General features: G+C 36.3%; 1 long non-coding RNA gene across 1 annotated transcript; it reads right to left on the bottom strand.

Annotated features, from left to right (window-relative positions):
* Positions 1–3,653: 3,653 nt before the first annotated feature.
* Positions 3,654–19,047, bottom strand: LOC134474545 (uncharacterized). The gene is made up of 4 exons (XR_010045387.1): positions 18,902–19,047; positions 17,280–17,394; positions 15,187–15,263; positions 3,654–3,819 (listed from the first exon to the last, which is right to left on the bottom strand). It is a non-coding gene; the product is annotated as an uncharacterized LOC134474545 (long non-coding RNA).
* Positions 19,048–20,591: the final 1,544 nt, after the last annotated feature.

Below are 20,591 nucleotides of genomic sequence, written 5' to 3'. Positions count from 1 at the left end.
TATAAATCACCTTGAGATTCTTTTAAAATATAAGTTCTGGTCAGCAGATCAGGAATGGGGCCTGGGATTCTGCATTTCCAATAAGCTCAAGATGATGCTACTAATCTTGGGTCCCATTTAGACAACCCTGAACCCTATTAGACTCCAATCAGGACTAAAGTTCCTGCTGGAAATTTGCACAAATGTTTAACTCACTTTTTTTTAGTTGTTATTATTTACTCTCATGATTGTTTATAACACAATTAATGTGTTTAAAATGTCAACTGATGGAATTGTTCCCCATAAATTCACCTTATCAATCGTCTTCCACTGTCTCTCAAGTAATTGATTCTATGCTTCATGACACATAAGAGGGAGAGGATATAAAATGTTCCTTTCTAGATTTGAGGGGTTCAAAGCCCTAAAACCCATTCTCTACCACCTTATTGCACAATCACCCTGTATTTTCTCTTTCACTTAGGCAAGTTGTTGTTTTTTGATTATTCCTGTTACTTTTATAAATAAAGGAGGGCTGGAAACTATTTCTGTTACATACTGTCTCCACTACAGATTAAAAGTATCGTCTATTTCAAGATAGATGGGAAACACAATATTGTTTCTTTCTCAAAGGAAGTGTACCTATGTCAAAAGTATAGAATGGAAGAAACATAACAGGGTAAAAACTATCAATAACATATAATAGAGTTTTTCAGCCTTGACACTATTGACATTGATGGCTAATTCTTTTTTCGGGGGGGGGGACTATCCTGTGTACTATGGGATGTTTGACAGCATCATTGGCTGCTACTCATTAGACACCAGCAACATTCACCATGCCCTCTCCAGTCACAAGTTATAACAGTGAAAACTGTTTCTACATGTTGCCAGATGACCCTGAGGGACAGGGTTCTAAGTATTTCCAATTGCTCACAACTTTCATCCTCAGTACAACCCTAACGAGGCGGGTACTATACTATTGTTTTGCCTATTGAATACATGAGGAAGCTGAAATACAGAAAGGTTAAGTAGACAGAAGAACTGGAATTCATATCCAGTAGTTTTACTTTTAGAATATGTGCTCTTAACTACATTCTGTGTGGAAAAACATTTAGTAAAATGGGAAAAAAAGAGAACAATTTCAATAGGACTTATTTTAATGTAAATGAAGTTAGCAAAGCTGCTATTCATATAGAGGAATGAAAATCCCAACCTACCAGATGTCTGATATGAGTTTCTATTCTCTAAAATCAAACTTTATGAACAACAGAGGTTAAGAGAAGAATATATTTATTGAGAGAAAGAAAGCTTCTCTCTGAAAGAGAGACAGAAGGACTCCCGAGTGGGTTGTCAAGGACTCTGTCTTTTTTGGAGAATTTTATAGAGCAAAACCATGAGGCAGAGGGGCCCAGGGTAGGGAAAACATGGAAACTTGCAAGGTGGGCATAAGGTGGGACAGAACTATGGTCACAAATAAGATTAACTGCTCGAGTAAAATTAAATCAGGGATAAATGGGGAAGCCAGCCACATAGCAAGGGGGGCATTCTTAAAAAGCAGTGACTTCCTGTAGGAGATTGGAATGGTGACTCCTGGCTTCCTCAGGGTGATATAGACCTATTTTGAATATCAATCCTTAGGATGTAGGCTTGGCCCACAGTGGAAGTGTCTGTCTCTCACACAGTTGCAAGGTATCTGGCCTTCTGCACTGGCTCCTTCCAAGACCTAGCCTTGTCTCACTGCCTATAATATTTCTGACTCAGTTGCCTGTAACCCTATGAAATACAACTAAATATTAATTTAATAATCTGATACCAAATCTTAAGAACTTTAGAAAAGAGGAGCCAGCAGCATAAGCACCTGCCTGGCAAGCACAAGTTTACAAGTTCGATCCCCAGTACAAAAAAAAAAAAAAAAAAAAAAGAATTTTAGAAAAGAATTTGTATTAAATAGTAGGCTACCTTTCTGGAAATTTTCTAAATTCCCCATATGTATCAGTATTGGCCCACCTAGCAATGCTGTCCAGATTTTGCACTTTGCCTAGGCTAGAAAAGACTTTCATGTGAGTTGGTCCCTAGTTGCCGTTTCTCCCTTCTGCTGCTTTTTGATCTGCAATACTACCCTTTGCATGAAGTTGACCAGGTGCTCTGAGGCCCCAGTTGCAGGAAAATGGTATGGCCAGCATGCTTCCCCCAAGAGCCAATGTGCCATTTCACTCGATCAGTGTTGACTTGATGATTTTGGACAGCTCTCGCTTATATCAGACACAGGACAAGTAGCTCAGAGCTACCAGTTATCTACCACTGACCCTTGGGTACTGCTATTTCCTATATATAGTACCTGTCGGTGACAGTTGGCTACAGGCATTCATCACCCTTTATGTTCAGGGAGGTCCCCAAGGAACTTTCTGCTGTGGCTTCAAAAAGCCCATGTGTTGGTGGTACTTAAAAAGGAGGCCTTGCCTGTGTTCTCAAGGGATTTTTAGATTATTACTCTACAGCACCAACACTACATCTGTGTTACCTCTTGCCTCTCTCAAATGCGGTAAGATTGTGCTCTCCCAGGTGAGTTTCAAACCATGTGGGGAGAAGTTGGACATTGCTTGTGCAAATAGAATGGCTCTTCTTGCTCAGCACTTGGTTCCTTCACCTACCCTTCATCATTCTTCCTGTTGCTGGTGATATGCACACAGCAAGAGCTTAGTCAATGTTTAGGAAGATTATATACTCAGAGTGCAGTACTGACAGCCTAAAGAGTTCAAGGAAGACATGGGAGATTGATGTTCTCCTTTGCAGTACAAAGTTCTGGGTGGTAACTCAAGAGGCTCAAACAAGAATCACAGGGAGTTCAAGGCCAGTTGGGGATACACAGTGAATTCAAGGTCCACCTGAACTACACAGTGAGACTCTGTCTCAAAACTAATAGCAATTCTGGGTGCTAAATTTAAAATGAGTAGAAAAGTACTTGCTCACACGTTCCTGTATACTCTTGAGTAACACTTTGTATTATGTGATTATCAAGTGTGCCCAGTTGCAATATGTGAGAGTCACATGCAGCCAGAGGGATGATGCGGTGTTAGTATGTAATGATGTCACCAGTATTACATAAATTATACTAGGGAATCATGAGGACAAGAAGATTTTTTGTTTTAAAATAGTTTCCTACTCTGATGAGTGTCTGGTATTTTAAAATCATAAATGAATATTAAATATTTCTTCAACTAATGATATCCACCAGTTCATGTTAACCAAAGAAAAATCCCCATCTCAATTTAACAGCAAAAATTGGATCACAGACTGAATATAATGACCCTTCTAATGAATATTTCTCAGTAATGGCATAAGCAAACATAACAATTTGTTTTGCTCATTAATCTGTCTAAAATGGATCTCTGAGAAGTGAATTCATTGCAGACTACATTCTTTCATTAAAAGAAGTGGAAGCTATTGCTGGATTAACATTCCCTACAACATGAAATTGAATCCCAAATTCCAAATATTTTCTTGGTCTGAATTCTAAGAAATACGGTAGCACTTCTCAATTCATTTTCCTTAAGTACTATTGAGAGTATGAATTGGGAGCTCCAGTTGTTGAACATCAGTGCATTATTTATTAAAAGGAAAATAATGGCATGTATTTATTTAAATAAGACTATACAACAATCTTATCCATATTCAAAAAGAACTATCAGTTTATAAAGAGCTTCTTTCCATTATGTAACTTAAATTAAATTAAATATTACAATTGAAAGCTTCAAGTTTGAATTCTACCCATACTTCACAATGTGAAATATAAGGAATAATGCTTCATGTTTTTGCAGATGTTGAGGTATCTTTGTTCCACTCCTAAATAAAAAGAAAGCAAAAATTAATTATACGGTATTTTAATATTTCATTTTGCATTTCCTCATTCACAGGGCAAAATATAATCCTCATTAGTATATCTGTGTTTAGTGTGTTATCTCATATTTCAGTAAAATCAAAGAAACTTAGTTATTTTCTGGCAATTGATTATCCACCCACTTGCCTTGCTTAACTGATATATCTTCTTGGTCTATAGATGCACTTGAATTTATGACTCATAACATAAATATTAACATTAAACAGATGGTGGTTGAATTGAATGTACTGCAAACACACTATTATTTATTCATTGAACATTCTTTTGATATCTATGATACTTCTACCTAGTACAGTTAGAAACAGCGGAGTTGAGGAAGTCATGTCTTTTCCCCATTTAGTTTTAAACAGCACTGCTAAGGGCCTTCCTCCTTTCATTATCCTAAGAGAGGTGGAGAATCCCATAACCAAAATCACATAAAAATCTGATGCTCTAGGAAGGAGCACATGCATGTTGGATCTCTTAACCTTGATTTCAGTCACCTTCACCCTACTCCAACCTTATTAAAGGTTAATGAATAAGCACCATACCTAACTTAAGATCAGAGTAAATTTCAGGATAGGTATTCACATTGAGAGCCCCTGAGATGACAGAGCAATCATTGCGTCAATCATACCTAGAGACGCACAGTAGGAGGCACCTGGGCAGAGGTGTACACCCTTTGAATTCCAAAAGCCTTACTTTTGTTGGAACCTCTGCTGTGTGCTGTGTACTGTGTGTAGTGATTTTGCTTTCCTGTCACCCCCAATACCACTTCTTGACTCATGCATATCTTTTGTCTGCACAGACTTGTCCTAAGCACAATTTCCCATGATCCTCAATAAATGTAGTTGCTTACCACTTTCCACCAGGTGTATGCCTTATAATTATTTGCTTGTACACCAGAGCTTGGATTATACTTATTAAATTCATTGTGAGGTAACAAATCCATAAAAAGAACAGCAAGACATTAGGCAGGAAACAGCCACTAAATAAAGATGCACAATAGAATGTCAAATTTTGGCACAGGAAAATAAAATAATATTGGATCTAGGACTAGCACTCAGAATAATTCAGCCTGCTAATTCCCAGAAAGCTAACAAAAATGTTGTCAATTGATCCACATATGCTGGGTTTAGTGGCACTCATAATCCCAGCCCTTGGGAGGCTGAAGCAGGAGGATCATTGTGAGTTTGAGACCATCCTGGACTACAAAGTGAGCTCAAGTCCAACCTGACTGCATAGTGAGACCCTGTCTCAAAAAGACAAAAAACTGATCCACATAAGTAAATAATAATAACTAAAAATCCATTGAAATTCTCTATACTTCTCAAACAGGTTTTAAATCAGTCTTCTCCAAATCATAACACAATCTATAAAAGCAAGCAGTCTACTCCAAATCATAACACAATCATATATATATATATATATATATATATATATATATATATAAAATTGTCTCTTACAAGCAAAACACCCAAATAGCACTTTTGTAATCCCCCTCTCCAAATTCTTATTATAAGCTTCTCATTTTTTATCTTTTAATGTAAATATATGAGATAATATTTACTTCATCTTTTAAACTTTAGATTTTGTTTCCCTAATTTGCTCATTTTATCCTATTGTGTGTATACTCTGCTGCAAATCTTTGTTTAAAAAGAGATACAATGTAAACATACACATTCTTTCCTAAGATTTTTCAGGTAAGAGAAAGCATATGCTGTAACACGACCTTCATCAATTTAACTGAGATTAGCATAGTCGTATGTGAGCAATTTCTATAAGGCTTTATTTTGGAAATACATTTCTACTGGAAATTTTTAAATCACCTTCAGGTTTTCATTTTGGTACTTAGAAAAACACAAAGCTATAATCTAGTCTGAGTTTAATATAAGGAAGCACAAAAAAAAAAAAAAAAACAAATACACAAGCTAATGAACACCCCCAAATACCAATTAAATAGAGTCTGAAACTCAAATCTAGTATTTTCCAAAAGTTAAATGGATACATTAAGTGGGTTTGAAAATCAAATTCCTGACAGTTGAGGTACATCCACCAGTGGGGGGGGAAAACTTCTTCCAAAGAAAAACAAGTGAAAAGAATCCATGTTGTCCTCAGAATGGAATGAAAAGAAGAATTAGAGGAATGAATGAAAAGCATGCAAGTGAATTCAACCATCTATTTAGCAAACATGTTGGAGCAATTCTGTGTTTCTCAAAGTACTGGGAAAACAAGAGAATATTCAAATTCTTGTCTTCACAGAGTCCCTATCCTGGCAAATGAAATACTATACAGAACTAAAACAAATGTAATAACAAGGTTAAGTCTGTCTGTAATGTAAAGTAACAGAGGTTAAACAGATTGAGTTGTTGAGAAGAGAATACCATGTCAAAGAGGGTGGTCAAGTAATGCTCAATAGGAAGGGAACATTTAAGCACAGACATGAATGAAGTGAAGGAAAAGCATTCAAGACAGAGAAGGCAACGATAGTAAAAACCCTATGTAAGAGGGAGTTGCAGGAGAGTTCCAAGTGTTCTGGTATGGCCCAAGCACAGCGAACAAGGCTGAAAGAAGCTGGAGATAGAAGCTGATTCATGCTGGTATATATCAGGGTTTTTTGATAACCACAAATTATTTGACACTCTTGCCTTCAAGAAGTGGGGTGTACTGGGTGAGTGTCACTTGTAATCCCAGCATTTAGGAGGCTGAGGCAGGAGGATTGCTGTGAGTTTGAGCCCAGCCTGGGCTACATAGTGAATTCAAGACCAGCCTGATCCACATAGTAAAACCCTAACTTTAAAAAAATGTGGGGTTTAAGTTCCCTCTCCTTAGAGTACTGTGAAGTAACAATAGATTCCTTTAGAATCGTAATCATAAAAATCCCATATAGCTTCTGTCTGGTTTCTTGGGTGCTCGGTCTGAGGGAAACCACATGCCACATAAGAAGTCCAACTGGCTGGGCTGGGGATTTAGCTCAGAGGCATAAGCTCCTGCCTTGCAAGCACGCAGTCATGAGTTCGATTTCCTGTACCAAAAAAAAAAAATAAAAAAACAAGAAGTCCAACTGTCTTGAGACTGTTATGCTGGGGAAGCAGCATGTAAGCATTGTAGTCAAGAGTTCCAGTTGGCCACAGTCTTCCAGCCACCCTGCCAAGGAATGAGACATGCCAATGAAATTGTCTTAGAGCCTTCAAATCAGTCAGCAGAATCCCACTGCATAACCTCAGCTGACTCCATACTGAACAGCAAAAACAAGCAGTCAAGGCCTTCTGACATTCCCAAAGCATCTTAAAATGGTTATTTTAAGCCATAAAGCTTTGAAGTAATATACTACACCGTAATAGTAACTGGACCTTGGGCCCTGGGGCTACAATAAAAACATATTTTGCAATCTAACTATGATAGTAAGCCATTGAAGAGTTTTGAACAATAAAATAATGTGATTTGATTAAAGGCTTTGAATAGCCATTCTAGCTGATGTATAGAAAATCAACTATAAGATTGACGGTGTGTATAGAGACATACCATTATGAAGCTCTTGTATAATTCTGGGAAGAGAAGATGGGAGCTTAAATTAGGGAGGAGGCAGTAGTGTGAGAAGTGGTAACATTTAGATGTATCTGGGAAATAAAGCCCACTGAATTTTCTGATAGAATATATATATATAAATAAGAATAACGTGAGTTGGGGGCCTAGGCAATGGGGTAACAGTGGTAGCATTTTCTGTAATAAGAAAGACTGGGGGAGGAGCAGGTTTGGGATAAGGAAGAGGTTCTTACATTGAATTCTGAGTACATTAAGAGATTTAATGCCCAAATTCATAGTGTAGAATTCAATTTATGAATCTGGTATTCTAGAGGAGAAATAATGTAGAACTTGTATAAGCAAATCTGGAGTTCAAAGGGACAGAACAAAACTACATTTATAATACAGGAATCACCAGCATATATATGCTTTTAGAGCCACAAGACTGGGTCCCAGTTACCAAAAAAACAAAAAAAACAGGTGGACCAAAGAATATGCTTAAAAAGTCAGGAAGATGCAAGGAAAACTAGATATGCATGGATAAGAGAACAAATTTGGGCTCTTAGCTTATACTATATACAGCAATTAGTTAAAAGTGGATCAAAATATAGGCTAACATGCAAATCAATAAAATTCCTAGGGCAAAAATAGAGTTGTTTTCAGAGCATTGGATTTGGAAATGATTTCTTAAATAGAACAACAAAAGCTCAAGCAACAAAGTAAAAAGAGATAAACTGGACTTCATAAAAGCTGATTAACAACTTCTGTGTATCAAAAAACATTAACAAGAGAGTAAAAAGACAATTCATAGAACTGAAGAAAATATTTCCAAATTACATATCTGATAGCTTGAAATTTAGAACATTGGAATGAATTTCTGGTTATAAAACCTCTTTGCTATTGCTTAAAAAACCAGACAAGTTCTATTTAGTATTGTTCTAGAATTTCTTATCAATGCAGTAAGACTAAAAAAAGACAATTGGCAAACAGAAAAAAATCTATTATTTGCAGACATTAAGATTGCATATCTAGTTAAGGCAAGAAAATCAATGGGAAAGCTATTCAAATTAAGAAGCACATTCAATAAAGTGGCTAGAGTAGGGTAATTATCAATAGTTCAAGTAATAAGCAGCTAGAAATATAGTGAAACAGCAATAGCTTTCCTTAAAAATAACCTAGAAATAACTTATAGCAAGAATGTTTGAGAGATATATATTCGTTTACTAAGTGAAATAAAAGAATACTTAAATACTGTGTTCCTGATTGGGCAGGCTTAACCTCATAAAAATGTCTATTCTTCCCAGATTATAGGTAATACAATCTCAATCATAATCTCATGAGGATGAATCTTAATTTAATGATACATTTCTGAAGTTCATCTGAAAGAATAAATAGGCAAATAAGAAGAGAAATGAAAGTGGGCTTTCTCTGCCAGATATTAAAACTATTTATAAATCTCAAATAATTAAAACAGTAAGACATTGGCAGAAACATTTTTAAAGAGTACAGTAAAGCAAAACAAATGATAGAGGAATAAACTTCAGAGAACATTAATATTTACCATATGATTGAGTACATACAACAATTGACAAAGGATGGATTTTTTTGTAGAGTAAGGATACAGCTAGGGAAATAAATTATATTGAATTATCACTATATCATATGAAAAATTTCTAATAGATTAAAAGATTAAACAAACTGTGTACAAATTAGGCTAGACATCTGATTTTTAATTAAAGAAAGATTTCTTAAATTTAAAAGCAATTTTTAAAATGACAAAGAAAGCTACCTAGAGCATATAAATTGAAAAAAAATGAGAAAAAATTGTAACTAATATGATAAAGTTAATATCTATAGCATGCAGTGAGTTCATAAAAATTGCTAAGATCAACCTAAGACATAATGGTAAAATAGTCAAAAGACAATGCACAGAAGAAGAAATGCAAATGGAATGAAAATAGCCTCACTTTTAATTGAAAAAAATCAAATATAAGAACAAGTGTGGCAAACAGCAATAATAATGGTCCCCAATGGAAGTTGCAGAGCAAAGTAGCTGCTGAGTAACATCTTCCAGTTACAGCTCTCCACAGACCTTTCAAGTTGAACAGGGATTCACACACCAAAATATCAGAATAAGAGGCAAAGAAATCAGATGAAAGACCACACTGTATAGTGCAGTATACCCTGTAACAAAATGAAACATTGCTAAAACAAAAAAGAAATACACTGAAGAAGACAGGAAGGAATGAGTATCATCCACCTACCCTGAACTCCAAGCACCGAGGCTCAAGCACTTTCTACTTGGGGGAGGGAGAGATAATTAACTTCAGGTCTTAAATGAGGTGAGCTTCAGTCCTGCAAAATGCCCCAGAGATCCTACTGACAGGTAGCAGACCCTGGGAAGCAGGGCATGAAAGCTAGCCCTGGGCCAGGTGCCAGGCCTACTGCAGGGAAGGCTGGAACCCAACAGAAACTAAAGATCCAGTAACACAGACTAGAGCTCAGACACAGAGATGCTAGTTCTGCTCAAACATCTGAGAGAAACCTTTCCAGCTGAAGGAAACACCTGAGTTTCAGTGCCATCAGGTCTAGCCTTAGAGTGAGACCAGGGAATAATCACGCTCCTTCTGAGACTGTGACCCAAAAGTTACGAGATACAGGTGCAACTCAGCTTAGCACCAGCCTTAGTGGGCAAGGGAATGTCTCTACGGCCAGCCTTTGACATTGAGTAACACAGCTATCCCAGGCCAGTGCTTGCAGATGGGACTGTAGAACTGCTCAGCGCCAGGCGTAAACCTGTGCCACAGTGAGACAAACTTCCGTTTAGGCCTGTATCATCATGTCACCATTGGCTGCATTATGGGTCTCCATGTACCCCTGACACTGTGCAGGTCCCTGATGCTGTTAGACTCAGGCACAATCCAGTTCAGCATCAACTCAGGTGCCTTCCCCAACACCATCTCAACTCAGATAGCATAGCGTATTACAAGGCCTTGTTTACTGGGGATTAGGACAGTATGGTAAACACAAAGTTTTGCCCTGGAATTTAGTGCTGGGCTAGTGAAGCCTAATGCGAGGTAGATACTAACTGTACCTACCCTGACCCTGCTTATGGACAGAGCCTCCAGAAAAGCTCCAGTTCTGGGGAAATCAAAGGTCCAATGCAGAAGACTTCTATTCCTGTCAGCATTACCTGTGACTGGTAACCATATCCATTGGCCTCTATTGACTAAGTGCCATTACTCAGCCTCTGCCTCAGCCACCCCATCTCATTTTCCATCAAGGTCCCTTGCCTGCAGAAAATAAACACTGTGCTTTTCAAGGATGCTGATCCACTTTATTGCCATTATGAAGGAAAAGTCTTCTAAGATATCTCAGGGGGCGTAGTATGTGTTGGACAAGCCAATTGCATAATCCAACACTACCATCTCCCTAAGAATTGAATTCCTTCTTTTACATCAGATAGAGATATTTTTGGCATCCTAAGTACACTTCGTGTGAGCCACTGTTGAGTACAGATTTTAGCCCAGCAACTAAGCAAACAGAACCACCAGCTTTAACACATAATATATGGCAAGGACTGCCTTGTTCATTAATTCATCCCAACTTAAAATTATTTTGATCGCTCTTTTTTGTTATTCCTGTTTTTGTTTCTCCTTTTGTTGTTGCTGTTAGTTCTATTCACCAAAATATTAAGACATATTAAAGATTTTCTAAGTATGATCACTTTGTTAAACATTTCAGAGGTTACAAAAGAGACATTGGGCCTACTACACAGCCTCCAACTATCCTCCAGTCCTTCCTTTTAATGTTCAAGTATTTATCAAAAGCCTATGATATCTAATCAACTTGATAACTTATATCCCCAGAAAAACACAAACTACAAAAAAAAAGACTTAAAAAGAAATACAAAATATAGACATGTAACATGAAAGAGATTTAACTAGTAATCAAACTATAGCCTGTATTCCAGATAAAAAGTGGAACACAAATTTTCACATCAGCATTATTTATAAAATCCAAAAGGTACAAACAAGCCAAGGTCCGTGGGCTGATAAAATATAGTGTATCTATATAATACAATATAATTTAACAATAAATGAGAATGCCATATTAATAAATGCTTTAACATAGATGAACTTTGAAAATGTGCTAAATGAAAAACTCTACCCATAAAATATCACACAATATATGATTGTATTAACATCAGATATCCCGAATAGTCAAATCTATACAGTAGCTGTGTAGAGGTAAAAGAACTTGGGGGAAATGTGAACTGACTGCTAAAGGTACAGATAATTTATATGGAGTGGTAAAACTGTTCTAAAATCAATTAAGTTGTATTGGCTAAATTGTATTGACTTTACAACTATGTGTGTATACAAATAATCAGCCAAAGAAAATGCTAAATTTGTATAAACACAAGACATCCTTGACATACTGTTTTAAAAATTAAATCAGGCTTGGGAAGGCCTTAATTTGGGAAATACCAGAAACTTCTCATTATTACAGATATAAGAACTGAGCAATTAAAAATATAAACTAAATTTTGACTTTTAAAATATTTCATTCAAGTCATATAACTTCACTGTAAACTAAGTAAATAATATTGCTAAGCTAAAAGAAAACATTTTTTCATCACACATGGCGATGCCACTCAGAAGTAACACTCATATCATTTTATCACTTTTTTTATTCTGGTATATACATGGGAATGCAGAACACCTATAGGTTTGTGAGCTATATCTTCTAGTCATAATTGTATAAAGAAGAAATGCATAGCTTCATCACTAAGCTTTTTAAGATTATAACACATGAATGACTTATGATTAAAACCTGAGAACAAATATAAAGGCCCCTAAATTATTATTAAAAAGTAATGATGAGGAAATGGCATGAAAAATATAAAAATAGGATCCATAAAATACCCTCTAACAGACTGTGAGGGAAAAGGTAGCAGTGTGATTAGAACAGCAATAGCAGCGATAAAACCTAGGGGCCACCCTGACCTTTCCATAGGATAGCTGTCCACAGTAGATCTCAGCGTCTTTACAGGCTGTTTAGAGAATTTTTTCCTTGTTTTTCATTTTTTATTGTTAATGTTAATTACTATATATCTTTCATCTTAGTCACATCTGTATTATTTAAACTATTTCATATTTAGACATTTAAATTATCCTCCTTTGATTTTACATAAACAGCATAAAATAAATATTCTTGCTTAAATATCTTTACACATATATTGAACTATTGCCTTGGGATAAGTGATTAGAAGTAGAATATTCGAGCTCAGTAATATATACATGAATATGATGTACACTACCGCATTTCTCAGAATAGTTCATTCAGTAACAGCCAGCAGTATATTCAAAAATTACCTGTTTCCTATATCACAGTGGAAACTATGTGCTTCCAATCTTTTTAATCCTCGCCATTCTCAGTAAAGATTTATCATTTTAATGTGCATTTGTTTTGTGCTTTAATGTTTCATATGTTTCATTAGCAAAATTAATATTTACAGCCTTAATCCATTTTTATTAGTTTTTTTATTGTATAAATGCCAAGGATCTTAGTCTCTTTTTGGTCATGAATGTTACAAATATATTTTTCCAGTTTTACAAATATTATGTTTTTGCCATTTGGAACCTCAAGTCTTTATGATCAAATGTTTTAGTCCTTTCTTTCTGATTTTTTGCCATTGAAATAATGCTTAGAAAGTCTTTCATAGCCTAAGACATATACCTATAGCTTCTCCAACAACTGTTTTGACTTCAAGTATTCAAATGTTGAATTCATGTGGATTTAAATAGAGCTCAAAATTAATTTTTTGCTACATTGTTAACCAAGTATTTTGACACCATTATAAATTATTTCTTCTAATTTGAAATGCTACTTTTTTTCAGATTTCAATTTTTGCTCTACATGAAGGTATATTTCCAAACTCTTTATCTATCCTCCCTCATCTGTCTGAGTCTATCTGCAATGAAACCCTTTCATTTACTGAGCTGATCATCCGTTAACACTAGGCCCCTCATCTGGTCTTGCTGAGCAATCTCACTGATGACTGCAGTCCCTGCTACGATTTCCAATCCTTCTAGAGGTATGACATAAATGACTTCTTTATCTCCGGTTTTCACTTTGTTAGATGACACCCACAGATGGGTTACTTGAACCTTAGCAAACTATATAATGTAATTGCTAGTTTTATTCAGTAGTTGTAATCTTGACATTCTCACTATTTCTTGAAAGTTCTGGTATAGCAGCTATATACTTCTTCAAAATATTTGAACTGGTCATTTACTTCTCATGTAATTTTCCTTATCTAGGTATTCACACGTGTAAGTTGTTTACTTCCTTCATATTTTTACTGAAATGTCACTTCATCAAAAATGCCTACACAAACCTCTTGTTGGAGTTGAATTGTGGCCCCAGTTCATATATTGAAGCCTTACCTTCCCAGGTAATTTCATTTGAATATGGGAGATATAAAAATGCAAACATTATGTGTGATAGTACAAACAAATTTTCTGTGGAAAATGAGATAATATAGTAGCCATTGTTCATTCTCTGTTATTTGGTTCTGAATGCCCTGTAATACTTTCATTCCCTTGAATGGTCTTATACTATTTTGTTATGTTTAATACTATTGTATATGAAGTTATGATCAACTATTTCAAAGAAAGAGACATTATGGTAGCTACTGTTATATAGGGTTGTCTTGTGGTAAAATACTGTTCTGCTTACACTATTCTGTTCTGATCTGCTTTATTATGTCCTCTTTTGTCTTAATCTCTTTAAAATAAAAAAATGTAAAAAGGCAAATATTATTTAATAAGGTTGTAAGAGAGGGGCTTTAGTCTAATAGGATTAATGCTCTTATAAGAAGAGGAAAAGACACGAGATCTCTTTTACCAGAGGAAACAGGGAAAAAGCAGCTGTATACAAGCCAGGAAGAAAATGTCCACCAGGAACTGAATAAGAAAACAAAGGTGCATAGACCAAGCCCGAGCAGACTAATACACCACTCCTTAGTAAGTTAGTACTATGCCTCTCTCTGCTTGTATGCTAAACTTCCTTACTTTATTCTGCCCTAATCTTTAATATACTTTTTTAACCTAAAAGTTCTTATTTTAATTTTGGATTGTCTGACTTCATCCACTAGAATACAAGCTCCATGAGTGAAGAGTTTCTGTTGCTTCTACTCACTAATATAGCATATAGAACTGTAACCTAGAATAAAGCAAATTTTCCTCTAATTATCCACTAAAAAATGAATGAATCATAGTCAGCTCTTTCTTCCTTTAGGTGAATTCTGTCTCAGAACTGTATTCCCTACCCCAGTTCATCAGGCATCCTTCTGATAAGTTCATCCCACTTTGAGGGCACTATTTGAGTCCTTTGCTTAGGAACCTCAGTACTCATAACAATCAGTGCAAGGCAATAGATAACAAAGTGGGAATAGGGAGATCCTTACTCTGAGCATATCTAAATTTTCTGTCTAAATCATTCAGAATACCTGTTATTGTAATGTGGGGTTCTGTCAAAGCAGAATAGGAAACAGAGATGTGAAGCAGGTGGCTCATTTGTGAGGTGATGGCCAGTGGTCAGATGTGAAGGAGCAGACAGAGTAAGGGAGGAAAGGAAAAAATCAAGGAAATTATTACTGCTGTGAGCAACTAGAGAATATTTCTGTTGAGGGAGTCCTGGAAAATGGACCAGAATGTGTCACAGAAAGCATTCTCTCTGTCCTCCTTTGTTGTAAAGTTGCAACCAGACAGAGGCATCAACTCCAATGCCCTACTCCTCACCATATTCCCAGGGTGTTGCGTGTTCCCTCAGGAACTTGGCTGAACTCTTCAGCATGCACAGGAAATGGTCACCACAGCTATGAATAAAATCACAAGAAGGTAAAAGGAAGTGTGGTTTATGGAACAAAAAGCACCAGTTATATATGGTTACAATAAATCACATTTTATGAACCACTTTAGAATCTCATGATCAAATTATTTCCATATCCTATTCCTAAGTTTTCATTTTTTCACTTACCAAAATGAACTTTGCTAGGATATGATCCATAACATAGCATGCTGAACCCTTAAACTGAAAACAACCCAACAACCTCATGCACAGAAAGCTAGCTGGCAAATACTTAATTTTTATTTTTATCAGTATGGTCACTTGTTAGACTGTGAGAATTCTCCCTTATCCACTGTAGCTGTTCCTCTCAATAATTTCATTGTGTAGGTAAATGTATTACCCGTGATCACTGCTGTTCTTGGAGCGAGATTTGTGTGATATTTCAGCAGGAACTGCTGTCTGTCATATCAAGCTCTCCTGAAAGCCTCCCCAGGAGGCTCATCCTTCTCACTGATTAATTAAAACTGTCACACCAAGTCAGCTAAATGGTACAGTACCAAGGAACCACAATGATTTTCTCAGAGAAAAACATCTCAAAATAAGAGCTTCATCTAAGGACAAAGTGTTCATCTTTATCCAGGAAATCAGAAGTAAATTCAATCCCCATATTTTAAGGCTGTAAGAAGCTTAATAGATATAAGAATGGAAAAATAAAACACATTCAAAACACACAGAGAAACGAAGAGCTCAAGCATATCCAAAGAGATTTTCAAAGGTTCAGTTCTGTATGCTATTTATGGCTGATGAATGAGAATGTACTCAGAAAACACTTGGGTCAATAATCACCTGAAACATCATGTCTGGTAGGTTTTGGATGCATGTCTAAGTTTTGAAATAGAAATGTCCTTGGCTAGGAAGACGTGTCTGGCATATATCTTTAATAGCTGTGTCATTATTGAAACCACAATGCTGCTTTCCATTTAATACCAGATTCTGCACCTGAGAATATAACCCCCATTTCGGTTAAATATTACCCCCAAACATTCCTCAGATTTAGGCTCAAGCAGTAGTAAGCACTGATTATGTTCTGGGCAATGTGCTACATCTTCAATGTAAGCTTATTTCATATAGTCCTCACTTGAATCCCATGAAGTAGGCACCCACTGTTTAGTAAATGACCAAAAGTATATCTCAGTGAACCTGATTCTATTGTCTGAGGTGCTATAGCTTAAAAAAATAGCCCAAATTCCAAGTGCATGTTTAAAGAGTGGTTCCTTATTTGTTTGAAGACCTTAAATTATTTGACATTCCTCCATCAAGAAGGGGCTGCCCTATAACTCCTCTCCTTGAATCTAGGTCAAGTTCTAGCTTCTTCTACTACCAGAGAAGAATAGAAATGGGATCTCTGAGGCTAGATCCAAAGAAACCATGTAGTACTTTGGCTTGGTCACACAAAGCCTCCTCAGCCCTTCTGATCTATCCTAGAACCACTAAAGATTTTTGTGTTTATTCTTCACAGTGCTAAATTCCCAGGTGGCCTAGTGGTTAAAATTTAGCACCTTCAGTCTACACATTTTCACCTCTGATCAAGGAAAGAAAGATAAAACTCTAATTCATCTTGTGCTCAGTCTCTAGACTTGGTCAGCAATCTTATTTTTTTTCCAACTTGGCTTCATAATGGCCATGTTTGGGCTCACTGTCTTTTCTTTTCTGTCTTTCTTTCTTGTTGTCTGTTTGTTTGTTTGTCTGTTTACTTCTTTTGACTCTTATTAGTATGTGCTTGCAGTAAATAATGTTTACACTCACTATAGGGAATTGGCATATGTACATAACACATTTCAATTACCTTCTTTCCCCTTTCCCTCCACAATCAGATTTATTTATTTATTTATAAGACCTTATGAAGTTACTTACTATATATTCAGATTGAAAACCAGACTAATAGGCCAAAGAATGTACAAAACATGTAAGAAAACTGCACTAAGTCAAGGTACCCTCTTTCAATTACAGTTACTGTTTTCTGCAGATATCTAAATTCACTCACCTTAGGGGTCTAATTCCAATTCTTTCAACACTGAACATGAGACCTGGAAGGCAATCATCCTTCTCTCCTCTCTGCTCCTCTCTCCCAGAGAAAACATTAGTGCCAGATGAAGGGTCTATCCAGATTTTTAAAAAAAGGACAGCATCCTTAATAAAAACTGAATTTTTATAAGAATTTGATTTTACTAAGCCCTTACCTTAAATAAATGTCATCACTCTAAAAATGGAACATGTGTGGACTGTTTTAGAATCTCAGTCAGATAAAAATAATTAACTAATACAAGCCCCACAAATTAACAAAACAATTCTAATACCTTCTAAAAATAAAATCATGTATTTGTAAAGATCTTTCTACTTTGCAGACTCTAATTACAAACATTACATTCCAAAGCAGAGCAGAGCACTCTTGAGGATGAGATAAGGAGACCGAAGTCCCACACTGTAGAGTCTGTGATTTCGTACCTAAGAAGGATCCAAATTATATCCAGAAAGAACAGACAGATATTCTGCATACTGAGAGCTGATAGACAATAAGAAAGTTTCATCCCTAGACGCAAAGGCTAAACACACAGTATCTAAGACCTGAAATTCTATTCAATGTTTATTCCTTTGTTTAAGTTTTTGTTCATATTTATAGTGAGATCTTGTCAGTTACAACTTAGTGATGGTCATGGACCTTGCTAACTAATTGCCTAAAATAAATCTTAGCCTTTCTTTCTGGTTATAGAAACCTACTTGCAGTAAAGATAGCAAAATTCCAAGATTCTCTTTCATCTAAGAGTGATTATATGACCCAGCTCTGGCTTAAGTGGAAATCACTGGGAGGTACTATCCTAGAATTTTGTTGAAAGGGCAGATCTAAAACAATGACCCTTCTCAATATTCCTTTGTGGAAGGAGAGAAAAAAGAAATCACTAAAAATATTATGAAGGGTTGGGGAATCATCCAGGAAGTTTTGAAATGAACAAGAGGGCACAAAGAAGTCACAGGCTCTAAAACCTGTACAGAACAGAAGGAGTCCATGAAAGAGAACATCGCGGAAGTGAAAGGTATGGAGACCTGAATATAAGCTTATCATAAACAACTTCTCTTAAATTTTAGCTTTCATCCACTAAATAAATAGAGAAAGAATTCTATGTCCTCTCTTAAATTGGAAAAAAGGAAATATTTCTTTATAATACCTTTATGAAATAGTAATTTGAATGCTCAATATGTTGATTGTTAAAGATTATTTTTCTGGAACAAATCTAGGTAGATCACAATTCTAGTGAAGATGCTTTCATAAACAACATAGAAAGCCAAAGTTTCCTCTGAATAATGTCTCCACAGGAACTTGTGGGGGGTATGAATGCATTGATTAAAATGAATACAGAATTGCTGTTTTCATTCTCCTGAAGTACAGTTGTTAGTTGTTGGTCATCAGCAATGCATAAGTTGATACAAACGTTATCTCAGATGTCTTCAACTTTTTTACCCAGAGCTTTTATATTTAAGGCCTGAGATGTTAAAGCAGTCCAAAGAGAAAAATATCATCCATTTTTTAACTTTAAATCTAAAGTATTCATCTAAGTCTGTTTCTTTCATGAAGAGTTCATGCATAAAACCAAGCAGAGGGCAACTCACAACAGTGAAGTTTCCTTTAACTTGGAAGGATCTGACTCTTTACCACCTCTCTTTGAAGATGCTTCCATAAGTTACAGCATATTTTGTAAAATCTCACCAGCTGATAACTGCATGGGAATCAGGTAAGCCACAATATTTTACTTAAATCCCACAGAGAAAAATTTGGCTATAGCACAGGGGTAAGGCAACAGTTCTCAAACTTTAATATGCAATATGAATCATCTGAGGATCTTGTTAAAATACATGCCCTGATTTAATAGGTGACACTTGAAATCGTGCATTTCTAATAAGCTCCTGGATGAAGATAATGAAGATGGTCTGTGAACTATACTTTGAGTAGCCAGAGAGTAAACCACAGGCCAACTGGGCTGCTCATCAGGATAATTTAGGGCTCTTTTTTTTTAAAGTCTTAAGTAGTGTCCCAGCACTGCAGAATCAGAATCTCCAGGAACGATGGTCAGGAGTTTGTATTATTAACCATCTCCCCAGGCAATTCCTATTCAGCCATGAGCTGCACCTGTCTGTAATGACTAGCACAGCATGTCTCAGAGTGTACCTGTTACACCCCCTGACTCAGAATCGCTTGAGGAGCCTGATGACCATGCAGACATCTCTCTGCAGATACCTCCTTCTCCTGTGTGTGTAGTAGGCAGAGGGGTGGAGGGAATAAAAAAGCCAAGGAGACGGTATAAAATGGGAGATTGACGTCACTTCAACTCCTGCCTGGCAGGAGTAGAGAGGGCCAATTCTTCTGGAAGCGACAGCATGGAGCATGCCTCCCACTGCCTGACCACCTGCACCTCCTTCCTTCTCTTCCTCTCCCTGGCAACTCTAGCAGCCAATTTTTCCCCTCAGGGATTGCTGGAGGCCCTAGTTTAAGAGAAATAAAGAAAAGAAATTGGAGAGGGATGAGAAAAATTAAGTGAAACTACGGGAATTATAAACAGCCATAGGCTTCTGTTTATATTACAACTCAATCCGATGGGAAGTAAATAAATGTCTACTTTAATATATGTATTTGCTGAAACAAGAATACATAATTCATCCCAAAGAGTATGTTCCAACTGAATAAAATTGCATCCATGTGCAGAAAAGCATCTAGAAGTCTGTGCATCGTATTAATCCCCAAGTGGCAGAATTTAGGATAATGGTTTCCTCGCTTTAGTACAGTAATCTATATTGTTTGAAAGTTTCACGCTAGGCATGGATTATTTTTATAATCAGAAGTAAATAATAAAGACACTTTTATTTGAAAAAAAACAAGTGGTCACAGTTCTAAAATACTATAGGTAGCAGACACGGAAGGATACAGCCCTTCCTTCTAGAAGCTCACAATCTCAGTTGTCAGAATCATAGATGCTTTCTGAGTTGCAGGGAGATGCAGATAAGTGATCCCACAACAGATGTCCAGGCTGGGTTCACCTGCAGGGAGTGGCATTTGACCCAAGAATTCAAGGATGTATTACAAATGTATGCTATTGAATGCATATCTGAAGAAGAGTTTAGTAAAGCAGGAAAACATATCAAGGTTAATTAATATTTATTGGGAGAGAGATCTATGGAGCAGAGGTACACATGCTGTGTTCCTGTATCAGATACAGGAACACAGCATGTTACAATAATGACATGAGCCCACAGCTCAGTGAGATACTGAGAAAGTAAAGTTGAGATCTTGTCAAAGGTGAAGCCA

This window comes from Cavia porcellus, unplaced genomic scaffold (assembly GCF_034190915.1).
Source record: "Cavia porcellus strain 051 isolate PalLab524CR breed Dunkin Hartley unplaced genomic scaffold, mCavPor4.1 scaffold_33, whole genome shotgun sequence".
NCBI lineage: Eukaryota > Metazoa > Chordata > Mammalia > Rodentia > Caviidae > Cavia > Cavia porcellus.
Note: the sequence above shows the minus strand (reverse complement) of the source record. Positions and strands in the feature narration are given on the sequence as shown.